This window comes from Moschus berezovskii, chromosome 1, assembly GCF_049115385.1.
Source record: "Moschus berezovskii isolate FMDL1 chromosome 1, NW_MosBer_1.0, whole genome shotgun sequence".
Taxonomy (NCBI): domain Eukaryota; kingdom Metazoa; phylum Chordata; class Mammalia; order Artiodactyla; family Moschidae; genus Moschus; species Moschus berezovskii.
Window position 1 is genome coordinate 113,463,393 of NC_142460.1, and position 21,729 is coordinate 113,485,121.

General features: G+C 38.3%; 1 pseudogene; it reads left to right on the forward strand.

Annotated features, from left to right (window-relative positions):
• Positions 1-20,095, forward strand: part of LOC148778822 (E3 ubiquitin-protein ligase RNF135 pseudogene) — a 45,452-nt pseudogene extending 25,357 nt beyond the window's left edge.
• The last annotated feature ends 1,634 nt before the right edge of the window (positions 20,096-21,729 follow it).

Genomic DNA, 21,729 nt, shown 5'->3' on the forward strand with positions numbered 1-21,729 from the left:
AACTCCCAGACTCCAGCCAAACCCATGTTCACTTAGCTGGTGATGCCATCCAATCATCTCATCCTCTGTCGTCCCCTTCTCCTCCTGCCCTCAATCTTTCCAGCATCAAGGTCTTTTCCAATGGGTCAGCTCTTCGCATAGGATGACCAAAGTATTGGAGTCTCAGCTTCAACATCAGTCCTTCCAATGAACACCCAGAACTGATCTCCTTTAGGATGGACTGGTTGGATCCCCTGGAATTCCAAGGGACTCTCAAGAGTCTTCTCCAACACCACAGTTCAAAAGCATCAATTCTTCAGTGTTCAGCTTTCTTTATAGTCCAATATTCACATGCATACGTGACCACTGGAAAAACCATAGCTTTGACTAGATGGACATTTGTTGACAAAGTAATGTCTCTGCTTTTTAATATGCTATCTAGGTTGGTCATAACTTTCCTTCCAAGGAGTAAGTGTCTTTTAATTTCATGGCTGCAATCACCATCTGCAGTGATTTTGGAGCCCAGAAAAATAAAGTCAGCCACTGTTTCCACTGTTTACCCATCTATTTGCCATAAAGTGATGGGACCAGATGTCAAGATCTTAGTTTTCTGAATGTTGAGCTTTAAGCCAAATTTTCCACTCTCCTCTTTCACTTTCATCAAGAGGTTCTTAAGTTCTTCTTCACTTTCTGCCATAAGGATGTTGTTATCTGCATATCTGAGGTTATTGATATTTCTCCCAGCAAGCTTGATTCCAGCTTGTGCTTCTTCCAGCCCAGCATCTCTCATGATATACTCTGCATATAAGTTAAATAAGCAGGGTGACAATAGACAGTCTTGACTTACTCCTTTTCCTATTTGGAACCAGTCTGTTGTTCCATGTCCAGTTCTAACTACAGATTTCTCAAGAGGCAGGTCAGGTGGTCTGGTATTCCCATCTCTTTCAGAATTTTCCACAGTTTGTTGTGATCCACACAGTCAAAGGCTTTGGCATAGTCAATGAAGCAGAAATAGATGTTTTTCTGGAACTCTCTTGCTTTTTCGATGATCCAACCGATGTTGGCAATTTGATCTCTGGCTTCTCTGCCTTTTCTAAAACCAGCTTGAATATCTGGAAGTTCACAGTTCACGTATTGCTGAAGACTGGCTTGGAGAATTTTAAGCATTACTTTACTAGTGTGTGAGATGAGTGCAATTGTGTGGTCATTTGAGCATTCTTTGGAATTGCCTTTCTTAGGGATTCAATGAAAACTGACCTTTTCCAGTCCTGTGGCCACTGCTGAATTTTCCAAATTTGCTGGCATATTGAGTGCAGCACTTTCACAGCATCATCTTTCAGGATTTGAAATAGCTCAACTGGAAATCCCATCACCTCCACTAGCTTTGTTCGTAGTGATGCTTCCTAAGACCCACTTGACTTCACATTCCAGGATGTCTGGCTCTAAGTGAGTCATCACACCATCATGATTATCTGGGTTGTGAAGATACTTTTTGTACAGTTCTTCTCTGTATTCTTACCACCTCTTCTTAATATCTTCTGCTTCTGTTAGGTCCATACCATTTCTGTCTTTATCGAGCCCATCTTTGCATGAAATTCTCCCTTGGTATCTCAAATTTTCTTGAAGAGATCTCTAGTCTTTCCCATTCTATTGTTTTCCTCCATTTCTTTGCATTGATTGCTGTGGAATCCTTTTTTAAATCTCTCCTTGCTATTCTTTGGAACTCTGCATTCAAAATGGGTATATATTTTCTGTTCTCCTTTGCTTTTCACAGATATTTGTAAGGCCTCCTCAGATAGCCATTTTGCTTTTTTGCATTTCTTTTTCTTGGGGAATGTCTTGCTCCCTGTCTCCTGTACAATGTCATGAACCTCTGTCCATAGTTCATTAGGCACTGTCTATCAGATCTAGTCCCTTAAATCTATTTCTCACTTCCACTGTATAGTCATAAGGGATTTGACTTAGGTCATACTTGAATGGTCCAGTGGTTTTCTCCACTTTCTTCTATTTCAGTCTGAATTCGGCAATAAGGAGTTCATGATCTGAGTCACAGTCAGCCCCTGCTCTTGTTTTTGCTGACTGTATAGAGCTTCTCCATCTTTGGCTGCAAAAAATAGAATCAATCTGATTTCAGTATTGACCATCTGCTGATGTCTACGTGTAGAGTCTTCTCTTGTGTTGTTGGAAGAGGGTGTTTGCTATGACCAGTGCGTTCTCTTGGCAGAACTTTATTAGCCTTTGCCCTGCTTCATTCTGTACTCATGACCATTGAGTCGGTGATGCCATCCAACCATCTCATCCTCTGTCGTACCCTTCTCCTCCCACCTTCAATCGTTCCCAGCATCAGGGTCTTTTCAAATGAGTCAGCTCTTCGCATCAGGTGGCCAAAGTATTGGAGTTTCAGCATCAGTTGCATATTGTCACCCTGCTTATTTAACTTCTGTGCAGATTACATCATGAGGAACGCTGGGCTGGAAGAAGCACAAGCTGGAATCAAGATTGCCGGGAGAAATATCAATAACCTCAGATATGCAGATGACACCACTCTTATGGCAGAAAGTGAAGCAGAACTAAAGATGGAATAACTCGAACAAAATGAAAGTAGGGAGTGAAAAAGTTGGCTTAAAACTCAACATTCAGAAAACTAAGATCATGGCATCCGGTCCCATCACTTCATGGCAAATAGTTGGGGAAAGAGGGGAAACACTGACAGGCTTTATTTTTCTGGGCTCCTAAATCACTGAAAGTGTTGATTGTAGCCATGAAATTAAAAGATGCTTACTCCTTGGAAGAAAAGCTAGCCAGCGTATTAAAAAACAGTACATTACTTTGCCAATAAAGGTCCGTCAAGTCAAAGCTGTGGTTTTTCCACTAGTCATGTATGGGTGTGAGTTGGACTCTAAAGAACACTGAGCACCAAAGAATTGATGCTTTTCAATTTGTGGTGTTGGAGAAGACTCTTGAGAATCCCTCGCTCTGCAAGGAGATCCAACCAGTCCATCCTAGAGGAAATCAACACTGAATATTCATTGGAAAGACTGACTGAAGCTGAAACTCCAATACTTTGGCCACCTGATGCGAAGAGCTGACTCATTTGAAAAGACCCTGATGCTGGGAACTATTGAAGGTGGGAGGAGAAGGGTACGACAGAGGATGAGATGGTTGGATGGCATCACCGACTCAATGGTCATGAGTTTGAGTTAACTCCGGGAGTTGGTGATGGCCAGGGAGGCTTGGCGTGCTGTAGTCCATGGGGTCACAAAGAGTCAAATACAACTAAGCTATTGAACTGAACTAAGAAACCAGATAGGCTTAATTCTATTAGGTAAATCATAAAATTGCTGACATTTGAGATTGACTTATAAAACAACCATTTCATTTAGCTCAACCCATACATTCCTGGCAAAATGTGAGGGGTAAATGGGCCTTTTTCTATTTTAAAGCTAATCAGTTGATAAAGACAGAACAAATGAGACAATTTTCCAGAAAGTGATATCCATTTCGTATCTTTCCCACTACCCTTACTTAACCCTGAGAATAATAATCTTTAAGAAAATCTCTTTAAGAAACAGATTTTCTTTCAAAGAGCATTGTTGCCTCATGCAGGTTCTTCCTCTAGATTTCGTGGCCTCTGCATCACATGGTCAGGTCTTTTCCCTGGTTGGGACCACCCCAGATCCAGAGCTGCACTATGAGAGGGCCAGTGGAGTCTCTCAGTTTAGGCTGGATAGCAGGGCAAGGAGCCACAGGAAACCCAGCAGCCACTGCAGCAGAGATCTCTGCACCCTCCCTCAAGTACAAACCTGACTTGAGCTCTCCTCACTTGCACAGTCCAGGCTTCCTACAGCCCTTTATTGGTCTCAGCTGTCCTCTGAACAGCCAGAGGGGCTGGTCTCCCCTGTGTAGGACCTCAGGAATGGGGCATCCAATTTGTGGCTTTTACCACTCCTTCCCCAGAGCAGGTGCACATCCATCCTTCCCCCCTCCATGTTATCTCCCTTTTCCTCTGAGTCCCCTCCCAGGGGCACAGGTCCTGACCCAATCACTTTCTTCCCTTACTACCCAATTGCCTGTGTATTTTTCTTATAGCGTTGGTTGTCCAGGAGTCCTTTTGCCAGTTTCCAGTTGGTTTTCAAAGAGAATTTTTGCACATATATATGTACTTTTGATGTGTTCATGGCTGGAGGTGAGCTCCATTGTCTTTTACTCCACCAACTTGGGCCAAACCCTCAACCTATGTCTTTTGATGAATGGATAAAGAAAATGTGATAGATATACATATAATGAAATATTATTTAGTCATTCAAAAGAAAGAAATCCGGCCATTTGTAACAACATGGATAAAACTTGAGAGTGTTATGCTAAGTGAAGAAAGATAAATGATATATAATCTCACTTACATGTGGAATTCAAAAATTGAGCTTTAGAAACAGAGAACAGATTGAAGGTTGTCTGGGGTGGGGGGAATAAATGATGGGAGTCCAACTTTCAGTTAGCTATAAAATGAGTAAGTTAAAAGATTAATGTATAGCTTGGTGATGATAGTTAACAATACTACATTATATACATTGCTAAGAGAGTAGATTTGAAATATATTCAGCTCATGCCATCCCATAAAGTAATGAAGTGAGGTAATGAATGTGTTAACTTTATTTTGGGAACCATTTTGCAGTATTTTTTATTTGAGATCATCACATTGTATATCATGAACTTACAAAATTTTAAGTCAATTTTACCTCAATAAAGTTGGGGAAAAATGAATAAGAGTTTAGTATGAAAGAAAAAGACAGGAAGATGGAGAAATAGATAAAGATCTTTCTCTCTCTCTCTTTTTTTTCTTCTGAGGTTTCCCTCATCCTTAGCTTCTTCCCTCATCCCTAATATCCTGACAATCTAACTTCACTTTCTCCATAAACCTCAGTTCCCTGGACTACAGAGATGCTGAGACCACAGCAAATTTCACCACATCTGACCAATGTGACTCTGCATTTTGTCCAGGCCACTTTAAGAGAAGCTCGTATTTCTCTTAAGAATTCCTTTATTGTGTACCGAACATCTCTGAGTCATTTATCAAGAGTTGGTTCCATACATCTGGAATGTCTTCTATTTTGTTTGCATTTGTCTCTATTATTCTTTACAAGAGTAAGAAATTCCAAGTGTAACATTTGGAAAATTCCCCATGCCACACTGAATTTTCCTATCTCTTTCATTAAGCAACAGTGATTTTTACAATCAGTGAAATGGATGTGACTTTCTTCCCTAAAATGACGAACAGTGCCTATGATATTAATTACTTAAATCATCATCATTTAGTGAAATATTCTATCAATGTTTCAGTTCAGTTCAGTCACTCAGTCGTGTCTGACTCTCTGCGACCCCATGAATCATAGCATGCCAGGCCTCCCTGTCTATCATCAACTCCCGGAGTTCACTCAAACTCATGTCCATCAAGTTGGTGATGCCATACAGCCATCTCATTCTCTGTCGTCCTTCTCCTTCTGCCCCCAATCCCTCCCTGCATCAGTCTTTTCCAGTCAGTCAACTCTTCGCATGAGGTGGCCAAAGTATTGGATTGATCTTTATTTAGTGGCTGGTCCCCTGTGTAGGACCTCAGGAATGGGGAATCCAATCTGTGGCTTTTACCTCTCCTTCCCCACAGCAGGTGTATATATCCCTCCTCCCTCCATTTTATCTCCCTTTTCTTTTGAGTCCCCTCCCAGGGGGACAGGTCCTGACCCAATAGCTTTCTTCTCTTCCTACCCAATTACTTGTGTGTTTTTCTTATAGCCTTGGTTGTCCAAGAGTCCTTTTGTCAGTTTCCAGATGGTTTTCAGAGAATTTTTCCACATGTATATGTACTTTTGATGTGTACAGAAGTACTACTTCTTCTCCCAATGGGTGTATAACATATAGTTAGACAATTTTTTAACCTGCATTATGATTCTTAGTTAAAAAACATGTCATCTGCTTTGATGATTGCCTAGTTTTAGAAAGAAATTATAGTATCCAGTATGATCCTTCACAGAGTTTACGGGAGAGGTATAAAACAGTATTGTCATTTTCACTGAAAATTAATGTGATCTTTAGAGCAAGATATTGTAGTACCACCTCTGCATTGCAAAATAGGGCATTTACACACAGATGCAAACTCTCAAAACAAGTAGCCTCAAGGTTAAAGAACATGCTGATGCTAAAGGAAAAAGCAGAAACTGATATAGAGTACTGCTTGGGGGTATATATATATATATATATATATATATATGCCGCTGCTGCTAAGTCACTTCAGTCGTGTCCGACTCTGTGTGACCCCATAGACGGAAGCCCACCAGGCTCCCCCGTCCCTGGGACTCTCCAGGCAAGAACACTGGAGTGGGTTGCCATTTCCTTCTCCAATGTGTGAAAGTGAAAAGTGAAGTCGCTCAGTCGTGTCCGACCCTTAGCGACCCCACGGACTGCAGCCTACCAGGCTCCTCCATCCATGGGATTTTCTAGGCAAGAGTACTGGAGTGGCTTGCCATTGCCTTCTCCGATATATATATATATATATATATATATATATATATATATATGTGAAAGTTGCTCAATCTTGTCCAACTCTTTGTGACCCCATGGACTATACAGTCTATGGAATTCTCCAGGCCAGAATACGGGAGTGGGTAGCCTTTCCCTTCTCCAGGGGATCTTCCCAACCCAGGGATCAAACCCAGGTCTCCTGCATTGCAGGCTGATTCTTTACCAGCTGAGCCACAAGGGAAGCCACAAAGTAATGGTTCACAGGGAGTGAACTGTTGACCCACATTCTCATTGAGAACAGAAAGGAATCAATTGCCAGGTGCTAATTATGCTCTTGGTGCTTTTCCAAGAAAGGATAAATGATTACTAAGTGATTACAATTCAGAAGAGTAAAATGCCTTTGGTGTTGGCAATTCATAAATTCAATATTGTTTGGAGTTGCTACTGCTGCTGCTTCTGCTAAGTCGCTTCAGTCGTGTCTGACTCTGTGTGACCCCATAGATGGCAACCCACCATGCTCCCCTGTCCCTGGGATTCTCCAGGCAAGAATACTGGAGTGGGTTGCCATTTCCTTCTCCAATGCATGAAAGTGAAAAATGAAAGTGAAGCCGCTCAGTCGTGTCCGACTCCTAGCAACCCCATGGACTGCAGCCTACCAGGCTCCTCCATCCATGGGATTTTCCAGGCAAGAGTACTGGAGTGGGTTGCCATTGCCTTCTCCTGTTTGGAGTTAGAATATGTGTTAGAGCACAGACCATGGAAACATATGTAACAGGGAGCTGCTTTTAGTAATCTGACTCCCTGAATGACTGCAGTGGACAATCGCCATTGTCAACTCATAAGAGATATATTGTGAGAGCAAAACATGAATTAATTTTGTGATAAAAGACCAACAATTCATGTTGTTACTGTAGCATAACCAGGTTCACTCAGACTAATTTATGCCAGAGGTTAAATTGGCTCCATTAGTCCAAATGAAGGCATGTTTGTTTGGCAAACAGTTTTGTTGTTGTTGTTTTTGTTTTCAACTCAAAACCTAAGAAAGATTTTAGGCAAATAGTTAGCCACTAAGTTACTTGCCTTAGGTTGCTTGCTGAAAGCTAATAGGGGAATAAGTAGTGATTGAAATTTTTCTAGTCCCTCTGAGTTGTTAATTTTATATTGGTATTAGACTATTACATGAGTATTAATATTATTACCCAAGGTTTTGTGAAAATTAGAGTTTAATGTAACAGATTAAAGGTAATGAATGTAGTGTGTGGCCGCTTTAGTTTGTGGATTAACCCAAAGGCTGAATCAGTCATGGTGTTCCAGTAAGTTTCCCGTACCTCTCCTGAATGATCATTTTTAACTCTGGACATTCTATTTTCAAATACATACCCACTTATACCCCCATCTTAAAATACAATAAAATGCAATCTCAACTACCTTTCTACTTCTGGTTGTAGTCCTGCTCATCTCCTTCCTTGTAAAGCAAAACTCCTTGAAGAAGTAGTCTATTTCAGCTGCTCTTCATGCTTTCTTTTTTGAACCTGAATTATTTTATCTTCTGCTACTCACTAAGTCTTGTTTGTTTCATTTCAGTTGTGTGTGTCTCTGTTCAAAAACTATCCCAGGTACCTCCTGCCTCAGAGAATACCTTTGCATTTTCTGTTGTCTCTTTCTGGAGTGTTCTTCTATGATATTCATTAATTGTATTCCTTTAAGTAAATGTGATCTTTTCAGTGAGACCTGCCCCGTTACCTCATCTGTATAAGAATCTCCATTCCCACATCAAATATGTTTTTAATTAATTAATTTTTAATTTTTGGCTGCCCCAGGTCTTCATTGCTTTGTGTGGGCTTTTTCTAGTTGCAGTGCCTGGGCTTCTCAATGTGGTGGCTTCTGTTGTTGCACAGCATGGGCTCTAAGGCATGTGGCTTCAATAGGTGTAACACACAGGCTCAGTAGTTGTGGCCCACAGGCTTGCTTGCTCTAAGATTCGACTGCATGTGGAATCTTCCTAGATTAGGGATCAAAATTGTGCCACCTTCATGGGCAGGTGGATTCTTATCTACTGCATCACCAGGGAAGTCCCCACATCAACAATTTCTTGCCCTCTTTTCAATTTTGTTCTGCTCCTTAGAACTTATTATATGCATTCCTATATATTGCTCTTATTCTTTATAGTTAATCTTTTTGAAAAGTAGAATGTAAGCCCCATAAGTGCACAGATTTTTGTACGCTTTTACTGATATACTATTATTGTCTAGAAGAATGCTTATTTATTGAATTATTTAATTAAGGGCTTGACCCCTACCTTCAAGTTATGTGTTAGCTAGTAATCTACAAGGATGGTGATGCATGCCTCTCTCAAGAAGCTTCCTTTGTTTCTTGTCCCCTTTCCCTGGAAAAATGACTGAGATAAGCTACTCCTTCTAAAACATCTGTTTATGAACATAAGGAAAGAGTTAGCATTTATTGCTCAATCAAGGTTCAATGCTATTCTTTTATCCCCATCATTAGTTGCTTACAATTTAAGAAGATATGATGAATAAAATATGCCAGCAGATTTGGAAAACTCAGCAGTGGCCACAGGACTGGAAAAGGTCAGTCTTCATTCCAATCCCAAAGAAAGGCAATGCCAAAGAATGCTCAAACTACCGCACAATTGCACTCATCTCACACGCTAGTAAAGTCATGCTTAAAATTCTCCAAGCCAGGCTTCAGCAGTATATAAACCGTGAACTCCCAGATGTTCAAGCAGGTTTTAGAAAAGGCAGAGGCACCAGAGATCAAATTGCCAACATCCGCTGGATCATGGAGAAAGCAAGAGAGTTTCAGAAAAACATCTATTTCTGCTTCATTGACTATGCCAAAGCCTTTGACTGTGTAGATCACAATAAACTGTGGAACATTCTGAAAGAAATGGGAATCCCAGACCACCTGACCTGTCTCTTGAGAAACCTGTATGCAGGTCAGGAAGCAACAGTTAGAACTGGACATGGAACAACAGACTGGTTCCAAATAGGAAAAGGTGTACGTCAAGGTTGTATATTGTCACCTTGCTTATTTAACTTATATGCAGAGTATATCATGAGGAACGCTGGCTGGAAGAAGCACAAGCTGGAATCAAGATTGCTGGGAGAAATATCAATAACCTCAGATATGCAGATGACACTACCCTTATGGCAGAAAGTGAAGAGGAACTCAAAAGCCTCTTGATGAAAGTGAAAGAGGAGAGTGAAAAGGTTGGCTTGAAGCTCAACATTCAGAAAACAAAGATCATGGCATCTGGTCCCATCACTTCATGGGAAATAGATGGAAAAGCAGTGGAAACAGTGTCAGACTTTGTTTTTTTGGGCTCCAAAATCACTGCAGATGCTGATTGCAGCCATGAAATTAAAAGATGCTTACTCCTTGGAAGGAAAGTTATGACCAACCTTGATAGTATATTAAAAAGCAGAGACATTACTTTGCCAACCAAGGTCCGTCTAGTCAAGGCAATGGTTTTTCCCGTGGTCATGTATGGATGTGAGAGTTGGACTGTGAAGAAGGCTGATCGCCAAAGAATCGATGCTTTTGAACTGTGGTGTTGGAGAAGACTCTTGAGAGTCCCTTATACTGCAAGGAGATCCAACCAGTCCATCCTAAAGGAGATCAATCCTGGATGTTCATTGGAGGGACTGATGCTAAAGCTGAAACTGCAATACTTTGGCCACCTCATGCGACGAGTTGACTCACTGGAAAAGACTCTGATGCTGGGAAAGGTTGGGGGCGGGAGGAGAAGGGGACGACGGAGAAAGAGATGGCTGGATGGCATCACCGACTCTGTGGACATGAGTCTGAGTGAACTCCGGGAGTTGGTGATGGACAGGGAGGCCTGGCGTGCTGTGATTCATGGGGTCGCGGAGAGTCGGACACGACTGAGCGACTGAACTGAACTGAACTGATGAATAAAAATGGAAGACCAAAATAAACTCTTATTATAAAAATGTAATTCAAGTATTCAAATTAGCAAATTGCAATAACTTGGGTTCAAATGTGACAATTAATGATTACATTACCTTAGTTTTCAAAATGCAATTATCAATATTAAAATGTTTACTATATAAAGCAGATCTTTCAATTACTCTCCTGTGTTTTCTTTTGCTTTCTATTCAAGAAACTAATAAGAAGAACCAAAACTAAGGGTCAATATAATTTGACCTGATTAAAACTCTGTCATCAACTTTAATATTAAGGTGTGAATGAAAATTCTTGATAACACAAAATAAAACCATGCCAGAAAACATTGGTCAATTCTTACTAATTTAAACCCCAAGTTCTTTTTATTTCCTAATTTGGTTTGTGTTTTAACTTCCAGCCTGAGTTTCTGAAAACATAATTCATATGTTTATTATACTTTCAAAGTACCTTCTAATTTTATAGCCAATGAGGGCAATCCAATTATTGCTGTTACTTTCCTGATTTCCTTAGCATTTTCTCATCACTTTTCTTCTCATAACTCAGTATCAACTGGCCTGTCCTAAACTGTAAACTTTCAAAGTAATGATAATCTTATTATGACCAAAAAGAGTCTCATGTTGGAACTTCCCAAGGTACTGTTTGGTAAAATATGATCCCTTTTCATTTATGTTCTCTCTCTGCCCTCATGAGATTCATTACACTGAGTTTTATACCTACTCCAAGCAAACAATCAAAGAACTATTCTCCAGTGACTTCTAGCTTAGTTTTTCTTTTATTCTTCATAATGTTTATTGAATGGCATATGTTCCTCATCTCTCTGAATCTACAGTACAATAAATTTATGTTATCAGTAAACTAAACCAGACATTAATGGTAAAATTATTTTGACTCAGATTATATTTCTCACATACCTCTGATTTGCCATCATCATAAAACTCATTTATGTGGATTATAAAAGTGGCTCTCATGATGAATTATGTAAAACTCTACTCACCAGTCAAGAAAAAAATGCCATTTATATTCATTTCACTTGCTCTCTTCAGCTGAAATTATTCTTCTTTCCATCGTTATCAGATTTCATAAAATATTTGTTGAAAATCCATATTCAATGTATAACGTATATATATAGTCCTCATATTATCTTTCAGCACCTTATGATTTGATTTCTGCCTTGTATCTTTTAAAAGTTCCCTATTTTCTTGGAATTTTAAATACAAACAAAACACTTTTAAAGGGTACCCACAATCTCTCTTACAGTCAGATTTTGTTGTTGCTGTTTTGTTGTTGCTGCTGTTTTCTGTCTCCATTTTTGCTAGGAAGAGGGAATGCTTGACACAGAGACAGCCCTGATTCCTATGCTAATAACTTAGAATTTCCCCTGAGCATGTTCTTTCTACATGTGGGATTATTTTACTGAATAACTTTTACTGAAATCATGCCAAGGCACTCCAAATGGTTTCAGTAGGAAATTTCTCTTTTCTTCACCAGTTCTATAGACTGAGCTATAGAACTATAGACTGGTCTCACATCTACCCATCTTTAGCATGATTGAAACTAATTTGACACCCCCTGGTTAGCAAGAAGTTTCTCATTAAATGACAAGATAAATTCAATATATAGAAGTATGTCTGTCAATCCACAGAAGTGGCATTGTAGTATTTAATCAATGTAGTATTTCTGGCAGAAGTCTATGGAAAATATTTTGGCAGTCAGTGTGGGGGAAATTAATATACAGGGTGAAAAAAAATTACACTTTTTCTTCCACGTATCAAGAAACAGCCATGTTTGGAGAGCAGAAATGAACAAATTAAATGAAAAAGTTATATAGAAAGAAAATTAGTGCTAAAACAGATTATGAGTTTGGATAATTAGGAAAAACCAGCTAAACAATAATGAACGTTAATATACATAATAATTTAGTGACTCGGGGATAACAAAGTCTAATCTTCTTGTTATGTCTAAGCAATTTTATTTATGTTACTTAACCCATGTCCTGTATCAGGTAAGTTTCTTAGATCTCTGTCAAAAAAAAAAAATTTCAAGGGAGATCATGATGTCTAGATTTTTCAGGACAAAGTAGGCAGTCTGTGCATAGAATCTTCTTTAAGTACTCAGTAGAGTAATAATGACTACTGAATATGTTTGAGGAAACTAGCTAAGGCTAGGAAAAGAATTATCTAAATTATAAGAAAGAATATTGTTCAGGATTTTACAATACCAAGAACAGTGCCTATTTCAACCAGTCAGACTGGAAAAACATTAAAATATGGAGCATTGAGTAAAGTACTCAGGAACGCCTAACCTCAGTAGTGGAGGGTAGTTAGCCCTAGACTGACCTCTGCTTCTAACCAGCCGAAAGAAAAATAAAAGCAAGATCCAAACCTATCGGATTGTATCCACATAACCACATGTCAGAACAAAGCTAAAGAACAGTAGAGATACAAAAACAGCCAGAACCCAACAAGGTAAAGTTCACAGTTTTGTACATCCAATGAAAGACAATCAGACATGCAAAGAAGCAGTAAAACATGACTCAGAAGGAGGAGAATAATCATTCCTTTGTTTGAAAACTGATGTAGATGTTAGAATTAGACAAAGACATTGAAAAAATGTGTTATAACTGTATTCCATATGTTCAAAAAATAAACAAATTGGAGCAGTAAAATTAGACTAAATTTGAACTTTTTGAAGGGACAATAAAATTTCTAAAAAATTACATTGAATAGGATGAATGGCAGGTTAGATGTAGCATAAGAAAATGAGTTGGTGGGTACAGTCGTGTACCCACTCTCAGTCGTGTCCAACTCTTAGACCACATGGACTGTAGCCTGCCAGGTCCTCTGTCCATGGAGTTCTCCAGGCAAGAATACTGGAGTGGGTTGCCATTTCCTTCTCCATGTGGATATAGTAGACTTCTCTAAACCTTAGGATTGGCCAGGCCTCAGGAAGAACCTCTTGTCCTCTCCGTGTCTTTTGCAAGCACACAGAGGTGGAGGAAAGGATTCCCTGAGAGTCTTAGGATCTTCACCTCTAACCCCCTCAGACATTTTTATCAGCAGGAAGGGAGCAAGAGGACACTCCCTAGCAAGAGGCAAGAACTTTTTCTGAGCTTATTGTTTTCAAATTAAGCCCTTGACTCTCCTATTCTCCACAACTAACAGGAATTCTTTCTCTTTGCCAACAACTAAATTTACCTGTCAGTGACATCGCAAAAAAAGAAAAAATAGAGTGAACTGTGGGGATATTTCAAACATGCTAATATATATGTAACTGGAGACATTAAATATGAGAAGTAGTACATAAAAATATTTAAATATTTGCTGAAAATTTCCCAAATCTGATATAAAGTATACAACCACAGATCCCTAATGCACAAGAAAAAAAAAAAGTGAAAGCACCCAAGGTACACTGTAATCAAACTTTTAAGATACAACTTTTAAGATTATCTTACAAGCAGCCAGAGAGAAAAAAAAGAGGAAAGAATTCTTAACACAAATTAGTAGAACTGGTCAACAGAAAATCACTAAAACAAAAGAAAGATAAAGGAAATCACTATGGATAGACAGCACTTGAACCCCCCACCCAGTGACATACCAAACATTCAAATATGCAGGGATCATTTTCTAACATAAGTCATTTTTTTAATCCACAAAAGATCAACACATTTAAAAGCACTTAAGTCATAGAATGTATTTTCTTTAATATAAAATGAGATGAAATTAGAAATAAAAAAAATATATCTGGAAAATTCTCAAGTATTTGGAAACTAACATACTTCTGAGGGGGAAAAATTAGAAAATACATTGAACTTAGAAAAATTAAAAACTAAATGTATAAAGATTTGTGGGATGCAGTTAATATAGCACTTAAGGGAAATATATAACACTAGATGTCTATATTAGAAAAGAAGAAAGTCTCAAATTGAATACCTCAGCATTAAACAATCAGAAAGAGTACAACAAATAAAATCCAAGGGAAGCAGAAGAAAGAAAACAAACAAAAAAAGAAATCAGAAGGAGAGAGAAAATGAAGGAAAAAAGAGTGAAAATTAACAGAAATCAAAGTTTGACTTTTTGGAGATTAACAAATTTTGATGAACTTCTAGCTGGACTAATTTGGAAAATATATATAAGAAAGCAGTATCAGGAGTAAACGAGGTAAAATCACTCTGGATTTCATATATAGTAAAAAAAAAAAAAGTGGTAATATTATAAGCAATTTTATACCAAATATCCCACAACTTGGGCTTCCCTGGTGGATCAGTGGTAAAGAATCCTTCTGCCAATGCACAAGATGCAGATTCAATCCCTGGGTCCAGAAGATTCCCTGGAAAAGGAAATGGCAACCCACTCCAGTATTCTTGCCTGGGAAATTCCATGGACAGAGGAACCTCTGGTGTACAGTGCATGGGGGTCACAAAAGAGTCAGACATGATTTAGCAAGTAAACAAAAGCAATAGTAACAAAATCCCACAATTAAGATTAAATGGTTAAATTTCCTGAAAAAGACAAGGCTGACTTAAGAAGAAATAAAGTCCCAAAGCCCTATATCTATTAAAAAATGAAAAAGAATTTGTAGTTAAAAGCCTTCCACAAGGAAAACTCCAGGCCCAGAAGGCTTCGTTAGTACAATCTACCAAATATTTATGGAAAAAATAAGTAATAATACTAACACTGAATAAGCTCTCCCAGAAAGTTGAAGAAGAGGAAATCTTCTCATATCATTCTATGAGTCTAGTATTATTTTGATACCAAAACCAGAAGAGGATATTAGGAGAAAACTACTGACCAACATCCATCATGAATCTAGATGAGAAAATATTTTAACAAAATATTAACAGACTGAACACAATAATGCATAGAAAGATAATACATGATGAGAATAAGCTGGATTTATCCTAGGAACACATGGCTAAATATTCCAAAATCAATGTACTAATTCACTGCATAACATATTAAAAAATAGAAGTTTTATGCAAATTTCAAATATATAGAAAACATATTTAATGAAATGTTTTCAGGAAAGTAAAAATATAAGAGAACTTTCCTATCTTGATAAAAGTAATTTATGAAAAACTTATGCCCAAAATCATACTTAAGACTGAAAGAATGAGTGTTTTCCCTGTAAAGTAAAAAATAAAATAAAATAGCAAGGATTTCTGCTCTCACACTGCCATTCAACATTGCATTGAAAGCTTTAACCAATTTAACATGCCAGGAAAGTAATGAAAGGCATAGAAATTTAGAAGGAAGAAACAAAACTATTAGCAAATTGCCAATCTTATGTGTCAAATATGATGGAAGCTGGGAAGAGCAGAAGAATTTAAGTGAGTTTAGCAAATGTTATAGGATATAAGATCAACACACAATCAATAGTAGCAAAGAATAGTACAAAATTAAACTTTCTGTATTTTGTTTATTTATGGGCTTCCCTGGTGGCTCAGAGGTTAAAGCGTCTGCCTCCAATGCGGGAGACCAGGGCTCGATCCCTGGGTCGGGAAGATCCCCTGGAGAAGGAAACGGTAACCCACTCCAGTATTCTTGCCTGGAGAATCCCATGGATGGAGAAGCCTGGTAGGCTACAGTCCACAGGGTCGCAAAGAGTCGGACACGACTGAGCGACGGAACGGAACGAATGGAACGGAATAGTTCCCTGCCCAGGGGCTGAACCTATGGCCCCTGCAGTGGAAGATTAGAACCTTAACACTGGATTTCCAGGGAAATTCCCAAGAAATTAAAATGTTTTGAAGTTACCATTTATACTAATATAAAAGAACAAGTACCGAGGGATAAATTTAACCAAAATTTATAAGAGGTCTACGTTGAAAACTGCAAAATATTTTTGAATTTAAAAGACAACAATAAATGGAGAATGTGTGTTTTTGGTCCCAAAATGCAATGCTGCTAATTTATCAGTTCTCTATAAACTTATCTAAAAGTTGAATGTAATATGGTTAAAATTCTGAGTATATTCAATTTAATCTTCATTAAATTGGCAAGCTAACTCTAAACTTCATATGGAAGTTAAAAAAAAAAAAATCTTTGGAAAAAGTAATAAGTTTAATATATCTACTACCTCTACTACACACCCCCAGTATTACTACCTGGGAAATCCCATGGACAGAAGAGCCTGGTATGCTATAGTCCGTGGGGTCACAAAAATCAACCATGACTCAGCAATTGAACAATATCAACAACTACACCATATTTTACATTGCACATTTTAAATAGATGCAGTTAGTTGTATGTTGATTATACCTCAGTAAAGCTATTAAGAGACCACAGTATTTATTTCAAATGGCAAGCCACTCCAGTACTCTTGCCTAGAAAATTCCATGGACGGAGGAGCCTGGTAGGCTGCAGTCCATGGGGTTGCTACGAGTCAGACATGACCTAGTGACTTCACTTTCACTTTTCACTTTCACACATTGGAGAAGGAAATGGCAACCCACTCCAGTGTTCTTGCCTGGAGAATCCCAGGGACGGGGGAACCTGGTGGGCTGCCGTCTATGGGGTCACACAGAGTCGGACACGACTGAAGTGACTTAGCAGTAGCAGTTGCAGTTCTCCTTAACTTCAAAATCCTATGTTAGAGAAATATTTAGAGTTCTGCCAACACTCGGAACTTATAAAGAATTTGTTCTCATAATTTCACTTTATCATTAAGACTAACAAATAAAAGAACTTCCACTTAACCTTCAATTTCCTGAAACGTATTTGTGTGTGTATATGTATATGTGTGTGTTTGTGTGTAGATCAGATACAAATGGACAAACACATGAATATTACATACACATGTATGTACATATGCATATAGATATAAACACACCCCTGTATATCTATACACATATATGCACACGTTACTACATATTTATACACATACACATCTATATCCTGGTAAAGGGAATGGCAACTCACTCCAGTATTCTTGCCTGGAGAATTCCATGGACATAAGAGCCTGGAGGGCTGACGTCTGTGGGGATACAAAGAGTCAGACGTGATTGAGTGACTAACCATGCACACAAACACACACACACACATTTATATATATATTCACACACATTTATGTTACAAAACAGATCTAATTTTCAAAAAGAAACTAAATTTTAAAATTAGTTTTTATTTTGTTCACATTCTTTGCTTGTAAATATAATGGCAAAGAGAAGTGGTCAGTTTTCCTTTTTCACTCTTTGGCTTCCCCTCAAATATTTGCTGTCATTTGATGACCGTGGTTCTCACAGTGGGGAAATCTCTAATGAAAGCTCCTGTTTTTTTGAGTGCTTTTTGAATCTGCCATGCATTTGAGCCACTGTAATAATGTACTTGGTGGGTTTGAATTTTCCCCTGAACACACCACAAACAAAACAGATTAGTTTTTATGACTGAAGTATTGCCTGTGTTAAGTATCTCTTTAGTCTTCCTGCAACTCTGGTGCCAAGAAGAAGAGAATGCAATATTTTTGTGTGCTTCATTTTAATTGAATCAGCCGCAAGAACAAAATACCTTTTTAGATTGAGTGAGAATTGCTGTCTTGGTTCCAATTCACTGCTTTGTAACCAAATGGCTCTTCTTGGTCTAGATTTATTGTATTTCTACCTCCATGTGGAAGAATTTTATAGTCAGTCTTCTTTGGGACATTGGCTGCTGAACTCTTTCACTGACACTCTTCTCATTAGGCTACTGAGAAAATTAAATAGATTCTATCAGTCTCTTTCCTAACATTCTGTGATACTTTATGGACTATAGCCTGAGAGTGAGGAAATTTAACTGTAACTTCTAAGAACTAATTTCCCATTAGGGGAACAAAATATTTTATGTTTCTTGTCAGGGTGGATGTGGTGGCATGAATGGAAGAATGCCATCATCCCCTGTGAGCAAGATTAAAGCCCCAAACTTGACCCTAGAGGTGTCTTTCCTAGCACATTATCTACCACTTTTTAAAACAAATATGAAAGACCCAAATATTCCCTAATTAGTGTTACTATGTACCCTAGGCTTTAATCAGCAGTAACTCTGAGGTCAGCATTTATAATCATGTTTGAGAACGGGGCACTTGAATCAGAATTTCCCTGCCTGGGAATCAGGCATAGAATCCACAGGCTTTGGAGTCAGAAATCCCACTCTTCACACATCCCTTTGCCATTTTCTATGTCTACGATCATGGACAAAGTCATCAATTTCTCTGAATACAAATGTATTCTTCTGTGATACATACGGGTTAATATTAATTATTTTAGATACAGAACAACCTAAAGTTAGTGTGCTATCACAAAGAGATACAAAAACATGATGATTTAAGTAAGTAAGAAATTTATTTCTCTCTCATGAAGACAGTCCAAGACTGATGAGGAGGCTTTGTAAACTTTAACACATGGCTTCTATTGTGAGGCTAGGGTTAAGGCTGGTGATCATCATTTCTAGCCAGTGGAAGGTGAAGGAATAATGAGGGCAAGCAGCTTCTTTGTTGAGTTTGTCACCCAGAATATACAATCAGTGTTGTTATTTCTTCCCCACTGGCCAGGGCTTGGCCAGAGGTCAACATGGCTGCGTGTGAGTCTGAAAGAATGTGTTCCCAACTGGTAGGCCATGTTCCCAACTGGTAGGCCATGTGCCCAGCTGAAACTTGGAGGGACATTTATGTAAAAGAAAGAGATAAGAATGTATGTTAGAGAACAATGAACAAACTCTAATGTTAAAATATGCAAGTAACAAGATTTAAGAGGTATTGTCTGAAACCAGGTTAGGTATAAGGCATGTTGAAATAAATGCCATTAAATGCTCAAGTATTTTAAATAATGGAATGATCATTTAGTCTATACTTGTAGATTGAATAAAATAATTATTTAAACAGACACCTCTCAGAATCTGAATCAGACAAAGGAACTTTGTCGGATGGGGTGACCTTTCTTTGGCTTCTCCCAAACTCGTGACTTCACGCCCACCTGAGCAAAAAATGAAAGATATTCTCTATGACCTAGAAAAGATTCAGGGAAAATTACAAGAAAATTTCATGCAGCAAGGGACCCTTGAAGAACAAATGCAGGTTGAACTCCTGGAAGCTCCATCTTCTTCTTCATGCTTACGGCCTGACCAGAGCCACCTTGCACCCAAGAGGGTTTCCTCATCTGCTCGATAGACCATCAGTTCAAACTTTGACCTTGGGAGCCTCTCCTATAATCTGAAGGTATCCACAGATCACTGGATGGTGACTGTATCTTACTTCCCACACTCCTGACCCTGGAGTCCTGAGAGGTTTGCCTCTCAGGCAAGCCTTATGTTTCCAAGCCCTCTCTTCTGGGCAGCAGCATTGGGAATTGGACACTCAGCATTGTAGCCACTGGACAGTTGGGATGACCTTGAGGAGGGATGAAGCAAAGCCAGATACTAGGAAGGACCACAGACTCTTGGTGTGTAGGGTGGAAAGGGACCAGCCAGTTCTCTGCATGGTGCACAGTGAAGGAAACTGCCCTCGACTCACAAAGATCTAGTGTGGTGGACATCTGGCTGGCCCTTGAGGAGGGAACGCTTGCCCTTGATTCTGTGATTGATCAGGCGAAGCCTCTGTGCAAGTTCGCAGTCTCTGTCTCTTTTCCGCTGCACCCTGCCTTCTGCCTGTGTGACTTTACCCTGGAAATTCTCTGACTATAGGCACATGAACATGTCAACATTCCCTGGGTGTTAAAACGTATTGATTTCCCAATCTCTCAGCCTTCAAGCTACCCAGGTGGTGCTCATGATAAAGAATCAGTCTGCCAATGCAGGAGAACTAAGAGATGTGGGTTCGATCCCCTGGAGGAGGAAATGGCAACTCATTCCAGTATTCTTGCCTGGAAAATCCCATGGACAGAGGGGCCTGGAGGGCTACAGTCCATGGGGTCACAGAGAGTCGGACACGACTAAAGTGATTTAGCACATAGCATGCTTGTAAATAGAAACTTTTAGAAGTTTTTTTACTAAAGTTTTAGAAAATACATTCATGCGTTTGTTTCTATCTGCTAAAGCAAATGTTTAAATTGAAGAAATTGAACAAGTCAGTTTTCACAGTTAGCAAAGACAGGTAAGCACAAAATAACCAAAGAGTAGGACACACTTACACAGGAGATTTTCGACTATTTTAGACTATAATGTAGCAAATAATACAGTTTGAAACAAAATTGTATGGCATCATGATGGTTACCAATTTTAGAATCAGAAAAATATCATTTGGGATTCCAGGTCAATCTCTTTTACTAGCAGTGTAGTATTTTTTCTTTTAAAGAAAGTGTTAATTTTTAAAAAACATATATAGATCTATACAATAAACACTCATAAACCCACTACTAACAATAATAACACTTTTTCTATTTAAATTTGATCTTATCAATCCCCTTGAACAAATAAAACAAGACTGCAAATAAAATTGAGTTCCTTTTATACACCTTTAGTCAGCTATTGTGATTTGTATATAGCCTATTATGTATTTTTAGACTTGTTTTGCATGTATACCTATGTATCTTATATATGTTGTTGTTCAGTCACTAAGTTGTGTCCAACTTAGTGAGACCCCATGGACTGCAGCACACCAAGTTTCCTATCTCCTGGAGTCTGTGCAAACTCATGTCCATTGAGTTGGTAATACCATCCAATCATCTCATCCTCTGTTGTCCCCTTCTCCTCCTGCCCTCAATCTTTTCCAGAATCAGGGTCTTTTCCAATATATAACTTGTATATGAAAATGTGTGTATCTATCTTTGTTTGACGTTATTGTTTTCTTTTCTGTGATTTACCTGTTTCTCACTGAGCAATTTTTAAAATGTCTTTTTCCTGTTGATGTGTGAGTATCATAATTAATCAAATATCTAATGCTTTTCTCTATCATGTATGTTGCAAATATGTTTTCTGTGTTTTTCACTTCATTTAAAATTTTCTTGTGATGCCTTGCTCTACAGTTTTATTTTTTATTTGACACCGATGAAAGGATTTTCTTTTTACTTGTAAACATGTTCATTTGTTTTTGAAAGAATTTTTTCCTACTCTGAAGCTGTAAAATATTCTTCCATAGGTTCTTTTAAAAGGTTTGAAATTTTTATTTGAAACTTTTAAATATTTAATCTATCTGGAATTTATTTTTTATGAGGTGTGATAAAGCAGTCTAATTTTATTTTTCCATATGGATAGTTAATTATTACAACACTATTTATTGAATAGGTAATTTTCACCACTTCCTATTCTATTTCCTTTTCCTACATACTTTCTCTTCTCTTCTCTCAAGTTCATACCGTTCCTCTACCTTCCCTTTTACAGCTATTTC